Genomic DNA, 10,855 nt, shown 5'->3' with positions numbered 1-10,855 from the left:
AATTGCTTGTGCTTTCTGGAAAACAATACATTTTTATGTTTAGGCACTCCTGCAATCGTCACCCTTTTTTTGTTACAAACTACCAGCCCCCCCCCCCCCCCCCCCCCATCAGAGAAGGGAAAAGTTATGTGGGCTTCACAGGAAAAGGTTTGGGGACCCCCGCCGTACGTGTTTAAACTGGCAGCCCTGATTGTAATAGTATTGGACTGATATCACAAACAACTATACCTTACCAATTTACAACAAATAGTAGTGTGCCTACAATGTCTTAGACCAGTGGTCCCCAACCACCGGGCCGCGGACCGGTACCGGTCCGTGGGTCACTTGGTACCGGGCCGCGGAGCCGCACAGGAAAAAAAAAAAAAACTTTTTTTTTTCATTGACGATCAACTCATTCAGGTTAAGACGCTCGTCCCGGTCACGTGACATGTTTCCCCAGTCGAGCCCGCAAAGCTAGCAAAAATGAGTAAGAATTTATTTTGAAAAATATAAAAGATTTGGCGAATCTCTCCCAATTACATCTGTCGGTGCATCTGAAAAATAAGGACTCTTGACACACGGCGCTCGTCTCGGTCACGTGACATGTCACCACAGTCAAGCCCGCGAGGCAAGCAAAAATGAGCAAGAAACAGAAGTTTGGAAAGCTTCTTCGGAAAGGGAAAAACGTCCAATGAGGACACTGAAGAAGAAGAGGCTACGACTTGTAAGAAAAGGAAAGCTGCATTTAAAAGAACATTTCTGGAGTCCTACTTAAAATATGGATTTATCGCCACAGGTGACTTTGACGCGCCAAGTGCACTCCGCATATGTGGCGAAAGGCTAGCTAACGAGGCAATGAAGCCTTCAAACCTGCTTCGGCACATGGAGACCAAGCATCCTGCATTTAAAGACAAACCTTAACCACTTCGGGTGTCATTGTCTCCGATTACGCCTAGATGGGAACGGCTCATTTCTGAGAAAAGAGCTCGGTGCTCCCACTAATTCAACGTTTTATTTTTATGTGGTTTATATTTGTTTTTATGCCAGTCGTATCATTTTATTTCATCCTATTTATATATATAAATATTTAAATAATAAATATATAAATATATTTATTTATATAAAGGCCGGTCCGCGAAAATATTTCTGACACGTAACCGGTCCGTGGTGCAAAAAAGGTTGGGGACCACTGTCTTAGACCATAATAGATAAGATAACAAAAGAGTGCCATACAATGGTGTCACTCATCCCACGTTGTCCTGCGCCAAATGCAAACAACGTCATTTTGACAGAGTAGAAAACCAATTTGTGGAAATGGTATATTGGTCGACAATGGTGGACAGTTCTTGTGCACCAGGGGGTGCTACAACAACAAGGAGTGAGCATTTTACAGGCTACCAATTGAGGAACCAAGGCATAGGCATTGGAGTCGGCCGCTCTTCCCGCCTGCAGTTCGCTCTCCACCGAGCGAGCGGGCCATTGCTGACCATTCACTATCAGATGTGCCCGCTTGACAGCAAGACAAGATGCCACGCGTCGGCATCCCAGCCGGCTTCCGCCTGCTTGTGGTGGTGCACTGCTCCGATTGGAAGGACTCACCTTTGTGGTTCGCACCATCTGCAGTCATATGATGGCCTGTCAGCATGACTGCGTAAACATGCATCAGTCTCATGATGTCCAAAGTCAGTTTTGCGGATACCACAAAGATATGTTTGATAAATAAACAACTGGCAGAATAATATGCCATTCAATGCTCCTAAGAGTGGGCTTCATAAAGCCAAAATGAGTGAGTGAATATAACATGAAACAGTGAGTGTGTGTGTGTGTGTGAGTTGTGAGTGAGTGAATGAGTGTGTGAGTGCGTGTGGATGTGAGTGAGCGTCTGTCCTCTCTTTCTTTCTTTCTTTCTTTCTTTCTTTCTTTCTTTCTTTCTTTCTTTCTTTCTTTCTTTCTTTCTCTTTCTTTCTTTCTTTCTTTCTTTCTTTCTTTCTTTCTTTCTTTCTTTCTTTCTTTCTTTCTTTCTTTCTTTCTTTCTTTCTTTCTTTCTTTCTTTCTTTCTTTCTTTCTTTCTTTCTTTCTTTCTTTCTTTCTTTCTTTCTTTCTTTCTTTCATTCTAAACCACTCCATTACACATTCATCCATCTAAACATCTTCCCTTTTAAATAAAATTGACGAGCAGTAAAATATTCCGTTCCAGGACAATCCAAGGGTACCAAAGCAACTGCTGTTTATGTGCTCTACTGTCTGGACTGGGTCCCCACACTCGCAGGACGCACTATCTACGAGTCCCCACCTCTTCATTGCTGCTCCGTAGCGTCCAACGCCGGTCCTCAGGCAGTTGAGGGTTGTCCACTGCTTCCGGGGCAAGTCCTGGCCAGAGACGTCTGTGGGGTCATTGATGTAATGGTGCAGCCTAGATGGTTCTGCTGACTTCCACTGTTCTCTCTATCTCGTCTTGACACAGGTGGCCTTGGAAATGGTAGCTGATGTTGTGCTGAGCAGCTCATGGGCTTGCATGGCAAAGGGGCGTCGTGGCTTTAGGCGCACGCGTCGTGGTGTCTCTGTGACGATGTTATGGAGGAGGTGGGATTCACTGGTATGTGCCTTTTGGGAGAGGGCCAGCGTGGCTGCTTCTCGTTTGAACTTATACGAACCCATATCATGCTAAATCAAAATTCTCGAGCATTAAGCCATGTTTGTTTTATTCTGTTGTGTCTGTCAACTATACAGACTGGACAGTTAGAGCAAATCACATTTGCTCACTCGACTTTATTCCAACTCAACCCTCCCCCTGGGAACACAAAGCTAACAATTCTATTGTTTCATCTTTTCTTTTAAGACATAATTAGTAACACCATATCTCAACATCTTCATGATTCATCTTAGACTTTAACAAAACACAAGCTTACAAGATTTATACTATCTATATGGTAATAAAAGTTGACAATAGATGTAATCACAAATAAATGGTACACGTTCCTCTTTGCCTGCTTACTTCAATCATACTGTGGACTAACCAAAACACTGTAAAGCCCCAATCCAATTTAACTTACTGTACTGTAGCTTTCAGTCTTATCAAGTAGAAATGACTCAGCCTTCCAGTTGCTCTGGGAATATCCTGGCGAAGACGTCCTATTTTCAAACTCCATCTTTCACTGAACAGCTAATATGCGAATATAGTCTCTCATTTTGGTGATTGGGGGTCCATCCACTGACCTATAGCTGTGTCCCTTGCATAAAGGTCTTTATGTACCGTAATTTTCGGACTATAAGTCGCGTTTTTTTTCATAGTTTGGGTGGGGGGGGACTTATACTGAGGAGCGACTTATATGTGAATTGTTTCAAAAATTCAAAATTCAGTGAAACCGCCATAAACGAACCGCGATGTAGCAAGGGATTACTGTAATTTGAATTTCAAGTGACGTCAGCAGCACGACGCGGCGTGGCGCGGCGGTTGTTTACAAAAAGGACAAAGATTGATCACGGGATGACGAAGATGACAAGAGCCCCACGTACTACCGGCATCATTAGCGGCTTTTTTTGTAAGTGACACGGAGGACGAAGAGTATGAAGGATTTAATGATTTGGAGTGACACAGAAGGTTTGAAAAACTATTATGGCTTGTACGCACGCCCGGTCCTACTCTACGGAGCTCTCTTTAACCTCCGTGGATGGAAGTCTGGGACCGCCGCACGGCCGGGTGGCTGTCCGGGGACAGTGGATGGGGCTCAGACATGGCTTTTACGCACGCCCGGTCCTACTCTACGGAGCTCTCTTTCACCTCCGTGGATGGAAGTCGGGGGCTGGTGCTCGCCCGGGTGGCTGTCCGGGGACGGTGGATGGGGCTCGGACATGGCTTTTACGCACGCCCGGTCCTATTCTATGGAGCTCTCTTCCACCTCCGTGGCTGGAAGTGCCACCTCCGGGGATGGAAGTCCACGCCGCCACACGCCTGGAAGTCCACGCCGGTGCTTGGGGCCGTGTGGCGGTTAACTATTTATGTTATAGTTATTTGATATATTTTATTTCGTGGAGCAACTTGTATATGTTTTTATCGTTATAGTTCAGTAGTTGTTGGCTCGTTGAACTCTTGTTTTGTTAAATAAAGAGCCGTTTACCAAACCCACGTCTTTCCTGGTACTTTGCTAACGCTACAATATAGTTATACACTAGATCTGTGGAATAACGACGAGGCTGACGTCAGGGCGCACGCGCGGCGTTGTTGACAAAGGACGAGGAATCTGATCGATGGATTTAATGATTTGGAGTGACACAGATGGTTTGATAATATTATTGCTTATATAATAGTTATTTGATATATAATTTATATATCGTTATATGGGCCTGTGGAATATTTTGAAGTGCAAGCGCCGTCAGCGGCGCGCACCCATTGTTGACAAAGGACGATCGATGGATTTAATGAATTGGAGTGACACAGATGGTTTTATAAACGTGTTATTTATGTAATAGTTTTTGAATAACTCTGAATATTACATCAGGCCCGTTCTCAGCTCTTCGTTTGTGTTTATGTCACGTTAGCATACCTATCGTTTAGCCTGTTGTTGCTCGTTCATGTCTGTTCTTGGTGTTGGATTTTGTCGAATACATTTCCCCCAAAATGCAACTTATACTCCGGAGCGACTTATGTATCTTTTTTTTCCACGTTATTGTGCATTTTATGGCTATTGCGACCTATATTCCGGAGCGACTTTTAGTCAGAAAAATACGGTACTCATTCAAGGCGGCATGGTGGCACACTGGTTACCATGTCCGCCACACAGTTCGAAGGGTGCAGGTTCGATTCCACCTCCGGCCCTCCCTGCGTGGAGTTTGCATGTTCTCCCCGTGCCTGCGTGGGTTTTCTCTGGGTCCTCTGCTTTCCTCCCACATCCCAAAAACATACTTGGTTGGCCAATTGAGCGCTCCAAATTGCCCATGAGTGTGAGTGCAGATAGTTGTATGTCTCTGTGTGCCCTGTGATTGGCTGGTAACCAGTTCAGGGTATCCCCTGCCTATTGCCTGATGACAGCTGGGATAGGCTCCAGCACGCCCGCGACTTCGGTGGGAACAAGCGGTACAGATGATGGATGGATGGATGTACTAATTCATTTATTGCCAGTAGACACACTCCATTGCTCTCCTGAGTCCACTCCTAAATGAAAAGAGTGTACACACATCTGCCCTGAGTGTCTGCCCTCTAAACACAAGACCATTGTGGCCACCCTGACAGAATCATCCCAATTACTCCTCCATCATAGCTTCCTTTATGGCAGGGGTCTCAAACTCCAGTCCTCGGGGGCCGCATTCCTACATGTTTTCCAAGTTTCCCTCGTTAAACAAATGATCAGTTCATCCTCACATTCTGCAGGAGCCTGATGATTGAATCAGGTGTGTTTAACGAGGGAAACTTGGAAAACATGTAGGAATACGGCCCCCGAGGACTGGAGTTTGAGACCACTGCTTTATGGAGTTATGTCTCTCAGTCGGAATGGATTCGTAGTCCACATCAGTGCATCTGCCGGCATCATATTGGGGCCTAGAACATAGATCTCTTTCATGTCATATTTCTGTAATCACAATATCATCCTCTGTAGTGTCTTTGGCGCAATCAGAAGGGGCTTCTTGTTAGTATTTTCCTGTGGTTTGTGTTCACTCTTTACTGTTACCTTCCTGCCTAAATGTTTATTCAGAACAATACCTACAGTATTACCTAAGCTGCTCAAAGATCACATCGTCTCCAGACTCCCCCCAACATTCGATCCGTTCCAGTTTGCCTACCGGCAGAACCGCTCCACTGAGGATGCCATCTCCTCCGTTCTTCACCTGAGCCTGGCTCACCTGGAGGAGAGGAACACCCACGTGCGGTTGCTGTTCCTGGACTTCAGCTCAGCGTTTAACACCATCATTCCACAACATCTGGTGGAAAAACTGGAACACCTGGGCTTCAGCACCCCCCTTCGGAACTGACTGCTAGACTTCCTCACCAACAGACCTCAGTCAGTCCGGGTCGGACAGAACACCTCAGATGTCATCACCCTCAGCACAGGCTCCCCTCAGGGCTGCGTCCTGAGCCCCCTGCTGTTCACCCTGATGACACACGACTGCGCCCCCAGGTTCACCACCAATCACATCGTGAAGTTTGCAGACGACACAACGGTGGTGGGCCTCATCAGGGACAACAACGACCTGGACTACAGAGAGGAGGTGGAGCAGTTGGTGGGCTGGTGCAGAGAAAATAGCCTGATCCTGAATGTGGAGAAGACGAAGGAGATCATCGTCGACTTCAGGAAGAACCAGCCTCACCACGCTCCACTGATCATCAACAGCTCAGCTGTGGAGGTGGTCAGCAGCACTAAATTCCTGGGAGTCCACATCACAGACGACCTCACCTGGACTGTGAACACCACAACACTGGTCAAGAGGGCACAGAAGCGCTTGTACTTCCTGCGGAGGATGAGGAGAGCCCACCTGCCCCCACCCATCATGAGGACGTTCTACCGAAGCACCATAGAGAGCATTCTGACAAGCTGTCTCTCGGTGTGGTGTGGAGGTTGCAGCGCCTCCGATTGGAAGAACCTGAGGAGAGTGGTGAGGACAGCAGAGAGGATCATCGGTGCTCCTCTTCCCTCCATTCAGGACTTGTCATCCCAGCGCTGCGTGTCCCGAGCCCGAAATATTATCAGTGACCATCACACCCCCACCATGGACTGTTCTCCCTGCTGCCCTCTGGGAAGAGGTTTCGCAGCATCCGCTGCAGGTCCACCAGGTTCTGCAATAGTTTTTTCCCTGCTGTCGTCAGACTGTTGAACATTCAAACGTAGCATTCCTCTGCACACTTGTAAATACTGCTTTTGTCTCCTGCACTGTTCACATACTTTATCACTGCTGCACTTTGTACTTTATAATTATCTTATTTCATATTTTTATATAGAATGTCACTTTTTTTTTAACCAGCCGAAATACCTCTACATTGCTGAAAGCCGTATGCAACGAAATTTCGTTTTGTACACACCCAGTGTTGACAAAATGACAATAAAGTTCTGTCTAAGTATGTAGAGAATTGGGAGTTTTACTTCTCCCATTCACTGTTACCTGCTCTGTTTCTTTTGTGTATGTTTTACTGCTCTGCTATGATAAAGGAACTATCACGAGGTCTGCGGTCTAATGAGTTCGCTATACATACGGTCTGTCAGGTATTGTGCTAAAATAAATATGGATTTTGCATCATTTTGAAAAAGTGTTGCCGTGTAGTTAAAACAGTAGTGTGTGTGTGTGTGTGCGCGTGTGTGTGCATGTGTATGTGCAAGTGCGTGCATTCGTATGGGTGAATGTGAGGTATTGTAAAGCTCTTTAAACACCGTACAGTGTAAAGCACCGTGAAAGTGCAGTCCAATTACTAGTATTTACCATTTATATTTGCCTTGCATTTCATTGTCGCTTTTCTTTTCCCGCTTCAAGTCACACCACACATCTTTAGTTCTATTTACGGTTTTCTGAAAGCTATAATTGTCCCTGCTAGCCTAATTAGGATAATCCATTAGAAATGCTTATGTAACTTGGTTCATGCACTGACGGTTAGAAGTTACAGCACACATCTTACATCACATTCTTGCTGAGATAATTTGTGATGTAGTGTGTTCATCCACAGACTGCCGGCAACTTTGCAAAACTAGCAGGAAACTAGGAAGTACTGCCAACTTCACAGGAATTCTGACATGCAGATAGGTTATCTGACCTGGATCAAAAGGTGAAACAGTTGGATTCTACTGGAGAAGGTCACTGCACCATCTGTTATGATTCTTTTTAAAATGGAATTTGTCAGTGTCAATGTCACCTGCATTTTTTTCTAGTTATTATTCTTGACAAAAATAACTACAGATACAAGTGTGTTTTTACACTACAGTTTGAAGGTAAGTGGTAGTTAGTAAACACATGAACCTGATTCAGTACCGAGCCATGAAAAAAAAATTAAGAAACCACCATGTTTTCTTCATGTCTTGTTTTATTTTAATGTCTGGTCCCACCTAAAGTGTATCAAGTGACTAACTGACACAGTAGAAAACATGGAATGCCTAAAAGTCTCATTTTTGGCAGTCATAGCTATGTAAGTTGAGAGTTTGTGATGTTCATTTGATTAACATGAAAGTCTTTCTCAAATGTTTTGATCGACTCTTAAATTCAACTCTTATGTTTTTGTTGTCATTGATAGATTGGTCCAAACAAATGTACCTTTTAGTTGTACTCGGCATTTTGAATGAATAGGAAACTAAGGAAACATGGTTGTATTTCTGTCGGAGCAAAACAAAGTAATCACAATGGAAGCTTTTTATATTGTGGTTGTATGTGTATGAAGGAATACTATGAGATTGTAGGCATGAAGAGTTCTCAACTTGCCTAACTTGCGTCAACTGCTTTAAAACACAATATAGAGAAGAGCACTGTTATCCTTCATCACATTCAGCTGGGTTCATTTTCTCTTGACACTAGTGATACTCTTTTGTATACGACAGCTTTTAGTACATCCATTATCTTAACCGCGCATTCTCATGGCATATGGAAATGGGATGGTACTGCCAGAATATCCTTCAGGAAATGACAAAGACTTTTGCCAGGCATCATAACTAATGAATCAGTTAAATGATCAGTAATAATTCTATATTATGAGCAATTAATTTTAGAAAGGTGGCACAGTGGTGCACTGGTGAGCACGTCCCCCACACAGTTCAGAGGTGCTGGGTTGAATTCCGGCTTCGGCCTTCCTGTGTGGAGTTTGCATGTTCTCCCTGTGCCTGCATGGGTTGCCTCTGGGTGCACCGTTTTCTTCCCCCCTCACATCCCAAAAACAAGCACGAGCGGCTGTTTGAATGTGAGTGCAAATGGTTGTTCGTCTATGTGTGCCTTGCGATTGGCTGGTGATCATCAGTTCAGGGTGTGCCCCACATACTGCCTGAGGTCAGCAGGGATCAGCTCCAGCGCGCCCGCGACCCTCATGAGGAGAAGCGGTTCAGAGGATGGATGGATGGGTGGTGGGAAATGGATGGATCGACGGATATATAATTTTAGAAAAGGTGGGATGATGGTGAAAATGGTTAGCATGTCTGCCTTACAGTCAAGAGGTCCTCAGTTCTTGGGTGAAGATTGAGAGCTGTCCCCAATGCTTGTATGGGTTTTTCCCTGATACTTTTAAGTTTAAGGTGAGTATACATATGTTAAGCTACTTGAAGATTGTATTGAACAAAGTACAAAGGTGAGATTGAGCATCAGTAGTTGCGATTGGCTGCTGACCGATCCAGAAAATGCCTCGTCTCTTGCCCATAATAACCTGGGATGGGCATCAGCTCATAAAACTAATGGTTAGAGGCAATGTCATTTGAGGCAAAATGAGTGCATCTCCTAGCTGCTACCAGCAGTGGTGCTGTTTTGCTAATAGCCACATGGATTTTTACCAAATCGCCTGACAAATACAAGTTTTGAAGACAACATATAGATATAATAACAATATTTCTTCTAATCAGGATTTCACCAAGCGCTGAATGAGGCCCAAGTGTCTCTTCTCTACTGTGGAAAGACTTCCTACGATAAGCGAAATTCAGGAGAGTGATGAGGATGACGAAGACTTGGCCTGTTTTTCAAAAACACTGGAGGAGGATATGGGCTCCATCACAGAGCTTTCGCAGCCTGCCCCTTTCCCTCGACATGGGCCCCTTAGAGGTCATCGTCACTTGATGGTACGCAAATGCTTCAGAGCCACTGGAGGTAATCGAGCTACATGTCTAAATTCTTCAAGGACCTCTTTGATGACTCTGGACATACTGGATAAATCTCTCACTTTAACTGAGCAGGCAAAATGTGAGCTATCGCTGCATTTTAACCAGAATTTGTGTGAAAGCCTGCTGTGAGTGATCTTGTTTTAACTTTAACAATAGAATTCCCTCCCCGCAGTCTGCTTTGGAATACAACTCATGATTCAATCATGCAAACCGAGCCACTTTTCAAAACGGATCTGATTCCCTTTCCGAAATACTGAAGTACAGCTTGCCTGAGGTTTCAACAATACTCAAAGAATTATTTTTGAAATAACTCATTTTTGGGCTTGTACTATGTTGGTCTTAATTTAGTTTAGCAAGAGAAGGACAAAGCCTAAACATTTTTAGGAATCCATATCCTGTGCATGTGGTCTCCTATCCATGTTTTAATTTTGCTTTCCCTGAAGTACTGTGACCACAATCATGTGTGTGAGCGAGTGCGCACGCGTGTGTCTGTGTCTGTGTGTGTGTGTGTGTGTGTGTGTGTGTGTGTGTGTGTGTGTGTGTGTGTGTGTGTGTGTGTGTGTGTGTGTGTGTGTGTGTGTGTGTGTGTGTGTGTGTGTGTGTGTGTGTGTGTGTGTGTGTGTGTGTGTGTGTGCGCGCGCGCGCGTGTGTGTGTCTGTGTGTGTTGGGGTGGTCTAGTGTTGGCAGGATTTGTGCAGGAGACGTCCAACAATGTGGCGTGAGAGAAAGGAAGCAGAGCGCACAACTCCCCATGCCTGGTGTATATTTGGATGGACACTTTGACATTGCGCAACACAGCATTCTCCAAAAACAAAACTTAACTAAGGCTAATTTTGGCTTGCAGCAGAAATAAAAAAAAAATCGACACTGAAAAGTCAAGGCCCCTTATACATACTGAAAACAAAACAAAACAATGATCTTGTCTGAATCATAATTGGTCAACCTGGTATTTTACTGAATATTTGTTTGACCAATTGATTCTCGGGTGTCTGAAAGCTCCTGCTGAGCAATTATGCTGTGGTCTGGGGTGGTGTCAAGAGTGTTTTTTTCTGTCCCAATCTGCTCAGAAAATAATTGTCAGTGTTAAATGTGTTACATATTTTGGA

General features: G+C 44.6%; 1 long non-coding RNA gene across 1 annotated transcript; it reads left to right on the top strand.

Moving 5' to 3' along the window:
• The first annotated feature begins 2,468 nt into the window (after positions 1–2,468).
• On the top strand, positions 2,469–8,988 carry LOC119125125. The gene is made up of 2 exons (XR_005098442.1): positions 2,469–2,575; positions 7,628–8,988. It is a non-coding gene; the product is annotated as an uncharacterized LOC119125125 (long non-coding RNA).
• The last annotated feature ends 1,867 nt before the right edge of the window (positions 8,989–10,855 follow it).

The sequence above is a fragment of the Syngnathus acus genome, chromosome 1 (assembly GCF_901709675.1).
Source record: "Syngnathus acus chromosome 1, fSynAcu1.2, whole genome shotgun sequence".
NCBI classification, from domain to species: domain Eukaryota; kingdom Metazoa; phylum Chordata; class Actinopteri; order Syngnathiformes; family Syngnathidae; genus Syngnathus; species Syngnathus acus.
Note: the sequence above shows the minus strand (reverse complement) of the source record. Positions and strands in the feature narration are given on the sequence as shown.